Raw genomic sequence first — 8692 nt, forward strand, 5'->3', positions numbered from 1 at the left:
TAACTACTAAATGTGACAATACCGAAACCCGAGTCGCGACGCTTACGGAAGACGTAAATAAACAGAAAGAAAAAATAGGTGACTCATCGGAAAGAGTTGAGGAGATCTCAGATAAACTGACAAGTCTTAGTTTAAATGGGGACAGAGATTCGGATGATACAGCACCATTACCATTTGCAGAAACCGAAGAGTACCAGAACATTAATAAACATGTTGAAAATCAGGGAAAATTTAATGAACGCGTCAAAAGGGAATTTGAGGCATTACAAAAGCAAGTCAAACAAACTGAAGGCGAAATCGTAGGAAAAGACAGCAGAAGAAGTTAAGAATCACAGACAGCAGAGGGGTTTGAAGAAAATAATTTGTTTCATTTACGGGATGCAACAAGAGAGCGCCAGGCGCGCGAACTTGACAATAATCGACATTCGGACTGGGACAGACGCGGTAGGTCTTTGTCGCCACGAGGAGAAAACTTTGACTATAAACACTTCTTAACTGTTCGGAAATTTAAGATCTTTAGCAATTCTAAGAATGACATACATCCATGTTTATGGTTAGGTCAATTTATGCACGCACTTCCACCAAGTTTGCCACTAAGTCACAAACTGGAATTTATGTGTGGCTATTAATGTCCTCAGGGGATTCACTACACTAAGCGAATATGTGCCGTAGCGTGCATAGGGCCCCGAGCTGTAGTGGTGCTATTTCCCTTTTAGTTTTCTGCACCGCTGCCTACTCTTTTACTATTCTTTGCATCTGTCAAAGCAACTCTTCGACTATCAATCTATCTAGAGAATCGGTAAAGAATAACCGAATATGACTATTTTACCCAAAAGTGATTTCGGAAATTACCGTTTGGACTTACTATATTTTCTGCAGCATTCATTCGTAGTTTAAAAGAAATTTTACCTGTTTATCTTCGTGACAATATTACTTCTTATGTTAACGATATTCTTATTGCTAAACGTTCCTGGAGTGAGCGTAACAAAATTTTGGATTCATTATTACGTATTTTTGCAAGAGTTGGCATTACAGTGAACTTGGAAAAATCTGAATTTGGTCGTTCTCAGGTGAAATTTCTTGGTTACATTATTTCTACAGAAGGTATTCTTCCTGATCCAGAGAAATTAGACGTTATTCGTAATTATGCTGTCCCTACTACAAAACGTGATGTTCGTAGTTTCCTTGGTGTCTGTAATTTTCTTAGACGCTTTGTTAGATTGGCAAATGGCTCTGAGCACTATGGGACTTAACGTCTATGGTCATCAGTCCCCTAGAACTTAGAACTAATTAAACCTAACTAACCTAAGGACAGCACACAACACCCAGCCATCACGAGGCAGAGAAAATCCCTGACCCCGCCGGGAATCGAACCCGGGAACCCGGGCGTGGGAAGCGAGAACGCTACCGCACGACCACGAGATGCGGGCGCTTTGTTAGATTGGACAATTTGGCCACACCTCGTTTATGTGAACTATCTGGAAAGAATTCTAATTGGTGTTGGGATGAGGAAGCTCAGTCAGAATTTGAACAACTTCGCGATGCTTTAGTTGCTGTTCCACTTCTTTCACATCCGGATTTATCTAAAGATTTTTGTTTGGCGACGGACTCATCATACAAAGGCCTAGGTGCACATTTATTTCAAGAGACAGAAGAAAACGGCGTTGTAGTACAGAAGACTATTGCATTTGGAAGTCGTGTTCTCTCTAAATCAGAAAAGAATTATTCGATTACGGAGCTTGAGGCTTCGGCTGTTGTATGGGCTTTCACAAAATTTCGCATATTTTTGTATGGCAGGCATACTAAGGTTTACACTGGTCATCGAGCTCTGGAATTTCTTATGTCAACAAAATTAACACATGGAAGATTGTCACGATGGGCGTTGTATCTACAGGAATTTGACTTTAGTATTGTTTACATACAGGGTTCTTCAAATATTGTTGTTGATGCTATATCACGTGCACCTGTGGGTTTGAAACAAAGTGCTGAAGAGGACTGCAAAGAAAACAATTATTGTTTGATGTATATTCAAGGTGTTGCGTTTGAGAATTTTATTTCGTCTTCGCTCCAGGACATCGCTAAGGAGCAAAATAAGGATCCAATCTGGAAGGACATTAAGGAGAAGTGGAGGAGAAAGGAAAGCGTAGCGATCAGACAGTATTATTTAGTTCGTAAACGAAAATCGGTCGACTACTCTGTTTGGTTAGTTTGTATTCCTGATGAGCGGGTTAATAAACTGATTTGGTATACGCATTTCAGTTATGCACACTTTGGTCCCAGAAAATGCTTTCATAAATTACGAGAAAATTACTACTTCAGTAATATGGAAAAACGTATTCGATCTGTTCTTGCCAAATGCAAATTATGTCAAAAGGCTAAGCCGCCAACTATTTCTCACATAGCACGGTTGTTTCCTATCATTCCAGCGAAATTAAAGGTCATGGCTGCAGTCAATTTGTTCGGTCCAGTGGTTCGTTCTACTAATGGTTTTGCGTACATTTTCGTAGCAGTGGAATTGACATCAAAATATGTGTGTTTTACACCTTTACGCAAAGCAACAGCTCGTTCAGTATCTAACGCTTTCATCAAACATTTTCTTAAAGAAGTGGGTCACGTTGATAAAGTTATATCAGATAATGGATCACAGTTTCGCTCTAAAATTTGGCTTCGTACTCTACGCCGTCGTAAGATTAAACCAATTTTCATTTCACTTTTTCACCCTCAATCTAATGCTTCAGAGAGATGGATGAAGGAAATCAATAAATTGTGTCGTCTTTACTGTCATCAGAATCACAGAATGTGGGATCAGTATCTTCATATTTTTCAAAACATTCTGAATGAACTTCCTAATGACTCAACTTCTTTACCGCCTATACTGATATTAAAAAACAAAGCACCGACAAATCGCATTTCTGAAATCGTTCCTTTTTCCGCCTTCACGAAAACTGCGGCATTGTGAAGTTGTCAACCTGGCTCTGCAAAATATTGCATCTGCGGCTGCTAGAAGAGAGAAATCAGCTAAACGTCCTGGTCGTTTAAAAACCTTGTCAGTTGGTCAAAAGGTGTTAATTAAGTCTCATCGTTTGTCTCATAAAGGAAAAGGCTTGTGTCGCAAATTTTTTCTGCTTTATAACGGTCCATATAGAATTCGCAAAATTATTCATGATAACACTGTCGAAGTAGAAACTCTTAAATCACGACGCTCAAGGGAATACATCACACATCGAACGTTAAAATTTTTGTGGGATGACATACTTTCGAGAAACTGACAGTTATACGTAAACACACGGAGAGTACAAGGATACCGCGCCGTGTTCCGGCGGCGGCACATACGCAAAGCAACAGTCAAGTCTGCGCGCCGCACAAGGCAGTCGTTGACCGCAAACAATTACTTCCTACGTCACGCGTACCTACAGCTGATCGAGCGCTCAGTGCGAATGCACTGACAGCCGTAAACAAATACAAAGTCTAATTTCTCTGATTAAATTCAGTATAAAGCTATAGTGACTTGATAAATTATGTTATTAACGTTCAGTATTTTTCAGGATACGGTTGTATAAAATATTTAAGACCTTCAGGTAAATTCTGTGTGTGTCCGACGTTAAGAGGACTTGCTATCGAGAAAATTTCAGGAAAAATGTAATTTCGAAGAAGAAAGTAATAAACTAAAAAGGTAACTATTAATTGAGTTTATTTTTCAGGTAACATATTTCCACTTAGGTACGTACTTTAGTCGTAATTTGCTGCTCGCGATTACGTGATTTATACTTCGTGTTAACTGATTTGACAATGATTGATTAATGAACAGGGTTGTTAATTATGTATATTATGCATCGCTTGGCTGCACTGCTGTTTCACTGATGTCATATTTTTTAATTATGTGCCTGCTGTGCTTATTTATTTAAATTATAATTGTCACCTGATTAGTTGTGCTGATATGTAAGTAAGTTATACTTTGTGATTTATCTGCTTGCGCCTTCATGTTTACTTATTAAGATTACATACGAACATTTATTTGCTTATGCTGATATGATGCTAATGACCTGTTTATTGTGTAAGATATATGTTTGCTGCTGTGCGTATGGATTGCATATTTATACATTTCTGTTTGTTGTCATAACTACTCTTTAATTTGGTATATAGAAATGCTGATATACTGGGTACGAACATGGAGTTTAGGTCACACTATGGTATTAATTATAGATTGTTTGCTTGGCAGAGCCTCGTTGTAGGGATTGTGCTGCATCCACTTGTTGACATTCTGTTCTCTACTGGTATATTTACTCGCTATTGCATGTTTTGCTTACGCTCAGTGCCTTATATTTTTAAGATAAGAAAATGAACTGCTATAATTCGACGAACGACATTAGTACAAGAAACTTCGTAGAAGTCACATGAGCTGGAGGTTTTATGGAAGCTGTATAAATTTATGCTAATAGGAAGGAAGCTAACGACATGACATACCAACACTAGGTTTAGACCATTGACAGCTATTACACTGCATTCTTCGTGAGCAATTGAAATAGGAAGTGACACTTGACACAAGAAATACTCCACATGTATGTTTCTGTTTTGCCATAATTCTTGAAGTGGTGTACACCCTGAAATATCACGATTATTCACACTTCGTAATCGTACCTACTTACTGAAAGTTCTTCGAACTGAAGGCTGTTGGAGGTCATGTATGCATTTCTTTTATTTTATGATGGACAAGGTAACCAAAATGTATTTATAATTCATAATGAGTAGAAGATATGGGTCAGATGGATTACACAGAGGTTGTATGTGGACATTGTCTACGGATTGTATTGCACTAGGATTTTATCTGTACTTATTCGAGGAGACTGACTAGAAGAAAGAGTTGTTATGGAAGGGAAATGATATTGACGATAAGGTTTATATGTGTCGACGTATTGAAGAGATATTATTGAGGTATTGAGATTGTGTGAAGTTGATGATTATTGGAGTTTTGGTGGACAAGAGGTAAGGTAAATGCTATTGATGATAAGGTTTATATGTATCGACGTAAGAGGTATTATTGAAGTATTAAGATTATGTGATGCTGATGATTATTGGAGTTTTGGTGGATAAGAGGTAAAGTAAGTGAGGCGCATATATTTTTTTTTTGTTGGTCTATATGGAACAAGGAGGATGAAGATGGCAGACTAGAACACTCAAGTAGAAGGAAGATTGTCTACACACACACTTTGTTAAATCACTAAGCAGTATATACTTTTTTTTGAGAGAGGAAGCATTTGCATATATCGGCTCACTGACAGTTGTTCAGCAACCGTACATTTGATTTGACTTGGCAAACATTGGTCTTGACATGGTGACTATGACGTTGACTAACTATTATTGACTGTTATACACCGTGCCACTACTACTTGATACACATGTCGATCATCAAATCTTTGACAGAATTGCATTTACACAGTTAACACTATCCAATTACACAGTAGCACTAATGTGGATGAAAGATGAGTGAGTGTGTTTTGTGTTTTTTCCTTTCTTAATCCCAGATAATTGGTACCGACCTATCTCCTAAATATTATTTTACTTGTTTGTTGTGGCTTGCACTGACACCCATAAATATTATAGGTTTACTGTTATTTGTGTATTGTAATAGTTAATATGACAATTATCTGATATCATTTGTGTGTTTGTTATAATTTGTATGTTTAGTGTAAGAGCATTGATAATAATTTTGTAAAAGCAATTGTGTGTGCATTCAAACTATTGTTCATGCCTGAACTGTCTGATTAGTGATGGTGAATATTATGGACTGTTACCTGCACTTGTTCAACATAATGGGTGCCACTTAGAAATGTTTAATTTCTGCTGATGAACTATGTGATTAGTGATAGTGAATATTATAGACTGTTACTTGCACTTTTTCTACATGATTGGTGCCACTAGGACATGTTTAATTTCTGCTGATAAACTCTGATGAACAGTGTGGTTAGTGATTGTGAATATTATGGACTGCTGTCTGAACCTGTTCAACATTGCTGGGTGCCACTGATGGAACTGCTTCTGCTGAATAATGTCACTTGTTGGTGTCTGCATCTGCTCAACATTGCTGGGTGCCACTGATGGAACTGCTTCTACTGACATGATGTCATTTGTTGGTGTCTGCACCTGTTCAACATTGCTGGGTGCCACTAATGGAACTGTTTTTGCTGAATGATGTCACTTGTTGCTGTGTGCACCTGTTCAACATTGCTGGGTGCCACTGATGGAACTGATTCTACTGAAATAATGTCACTTGTTGGTGTCTGCACTTGTTCAACATTGCTGGGTGCCACTGATGGACTGCTTCTACTGAGATAATGTCACTTGTTGGTGTCTGCACCTGTTCAACATTACTGGGTGCCAATAATGGAACTGCTTCTACTGAAATGAAGTCACTTGTTGGTGTCTGCACCTGTCAACATTACTGGGTGTCATTAATGGAACTGCTTCTACTGAAATAATGTCACTTGTTGGTGTCTGCACCTGCTCAACATTGCTGGGTGCCACTAATGGAACTGCTTCTACTGACATAATGTCACTTGTTGGCGTCTGCATCTGTTCAACATTGCTGGGTGCAACTGATGGAACTGCTTCTATTGAAATAATGTCACTTGTCGGTGTCTGCACCTACTCAACATTGCTGGGTGCCACTGTTGGAACTGTTTCTACTGAAATGATGTTACTTCTTGCTGTTTGCACCTGTTGACCATTGCTGGGTGCTACTGCTGGAACTATCAACTACTTGTTTTTTTGAATCATTGAAAGCATTTTATGTGAACATTTGTATAAACTGATTTTTTGTGTATTGTGTAAACTATTATGTAAAGTCACATGTATGAAAGAATTTGTATTGCTTACTGTATTTTATATTGATGTGTTGGTAAATGTGCCAACACCTTGTAGATAGAGGAGGCCTAAATGCACGTTATCTAACGCAGACGGCCGTGAACTCTGGAACAGGATAAGTAGTGAATGGTAGCAAGAAAAGTACGTTGCTTTGGGAATACTTAACTTTTATATATCCTTGTTGTATACATCGTTCTTCTTGTTGAGACCTTTCATACGATAACTATCAAACTCTGTAAGGCTAATGGCGCCTTGCTAGGTCGTAGCCATGGACTTAGCTGAAGGCTATTCTAACTGTCTCTCGGCAAATGAGAGAAAGGATTCGTCAGTGTAGTCGCTAGCAAAGTCGTCGTACAACTGGGCGAGTGCTCTTCCGTATCTCGAGACCTGCCTTGTGGTGGCGCTCGGTCTGCGATCACACAGTGGCGACACGCGGGTCTGACATGTACTAAATGGACCACAGCCGATTTAAGCTACCACCTAGCAAATGTGGTGTCTGGCGGTGACACCACATATATATTAGGTTATTGAAAGGTCAGTGCAAAGCCAAAATTCTATCTAATTATGTGATATTTACGCCCGTGGAGGTAGGGCATAGGAAAGGTGGCTACACTGAGCCACAGCGCCAGAGATTGCGCCAAAGAGTTTTATTCCGCCGCCTCCACTGGCAGTTCTTGTCGAGAAGTCGTGGTGGAGAGTGCTTGTCGAGATGTGGCAGTAGTCGGTGCTTGTTGAGAAGTAGTAGTAGTAGTGAGTCGGTGTTGAGATGTTGTAGTAGGGAGTGCTTGTTCCATGTTTTATGCAGTTGTTTGATGGGCTAGACAGCAGATGTTGTTCGAATGGAGATATTGTAATGATCAAAGTGCTTTTCGTCAATATATATGAAGGTAAAAAAAATTCCCTTTTTTTTCATTATTTCAATGTCTTAAATAATGCAAAAAAAAACAACGGAGGGGTATCTGTTGAGAGGCCAGACAAACATGTGGTTCCTGAAGAGGGGCAGCAGCCTTTTCAGTAGTTGCAGGGGCAACAGTCTGGATGATTGACTGATCTGGCCTTGTAACATTAACCAAACGGCCTTGCTGTGCTGGTACTGCGAACGGCTGAAAGCAAGGGGAAACTACAGCCATAATTTTTCCCAAGGACATGCAGCTTTACTGTATGATTAACTGCGTGAAGAGTATGACAGAGCACTGAAAGACCTGAGTCGAAACAAGGCCCCGGGAGTAGACAACATTCCATTAGAACTACTGATGGCCTCGGGAGAGCCAGTTATGACAAAACTCTACCATCTGGTGAGCACGATGTATAAGACAGGCGAAATACCCTCAGACTTCAAGAAGAATATAATAATTCCAATCCCAAAGAAAGCAGGTGTTGACAGATGTGAAATTTACCGAACTATCAGTTTAATAAGTCACAGCTGCAAAATACTAACGCGAATTCTTTACAGACGAATGGAAAAACTGGTAGAAGCCGACCTCGGGGAAGATCAGTTTGGATTCCGTAGAAATGTTGGAACACGTGAGGCAATACTTACTTTACGACTTATCTTAGAAGAAAGATTAAGAAAACGCAAACCTACGTTTCTAGCATTTGTAGACCTAGAGAAAGCTTTTGACAATGTTAATGGAATACTCTCTTTCAAATTCTGAAGGTGGCAGGGGTAAAATACAGGGAGCGAAAGGCTATTTACAATTTGTACAGAAACCAGATGACAGTCAAAAGAGTCGAGGGGCATGAAAGGGAAGCAGTGATTGGGAAAGGAGTGAGACAAGGTTGTAGCCTTTCCCCGATGTTATTCAATCTGTATATTGAGCAAGCAGTAAAG

The sequence above is a fragment of the Schistocerca piceifrons genome, chromosome 6 (assembly GCF_021461385.2).
Source record: "Schistocerca piceifrons isolate TAMUIC-IGC-003096 chromosome 6, iqSchPice1.1, whole genome shotgun sequence".
Taxonomy (NCBI): Eukaryota; Metazoa; Arthropoda; class Insecta; order Orthoptera; family Acrididae; genus Schistocerca; species Schistocerca piceifrons.